Below are 728 nucleotides of genomic sequence, written 5' to 3' on the forward strand. Positions count from 1 at the left end.
TGTGGATGTTATTCTGACAATAACGGCACAGTGAGTCGCAGAATTTCAGCTTCAGCCTTTCGAGTTTTATTACAAGGCAGCTTGATTACTGGACCCTAAGTGAGGAACCACAGGTACTGTAAGAAGAACGTTAGGAGGCAACTCTGACAGGAACCGGCACGGAAATGTGTAACAATGAGCAGTGTTTGTTTACAAAGTTATAAAGATTGTGGTTTTTTTTTTCTCATAAATTTGTATGAAATCAACCATAACTCCTGTGTCTGTTTTTCTTTAATGCTTAGGGTCCAAATATTTATTTCCAAATAAGAACTAAATGGTTAGAGCCAGCCTTATTTTATAAATATAAATGTAAATATTAGCCACTTTAGCCAGTCACCCCACCCCACCCCCACACACACACACACACACACACACACACACACACACACACACACAGAACCCGAGCAAGTTACGCATTTTTATTATTGATTTCGTTTCACATTATATCATAACCCAGTCAATTCAGTTGGGTCAATAACTCTAATAACTTCATAATAAACAGCTATAACAGCTTTAATGGAGGGTGAATGTCATCGCGGACGCTCTGGTTGTGCCTGACAGACCCCCACTTTGAGAACCGGTGCTCTAGAGGCTTAATTTAAAACATAAATGTTGTTTTGGATTTCAGTATATTGGCTATGAGCCATACGGCCTCGTGGATTAGTGCGTCTCATTTATTTATGCGCGAG

The sequence above is a fragment of the Ictalurus punctatus genome, chromosome 8 (assembly GCF_001660625.3).
Source record: "Ictalurus punctatus breed USDA103 chromosome 8, Coco_2.0, whole genome shotgun sequence".
Lineage (NCBI taxonomy): Eukaryota > Metazoa > Chordata > Actinopteri > Siluriformes > Ictaluridae > Ictalurus > Ictalurus punctatus.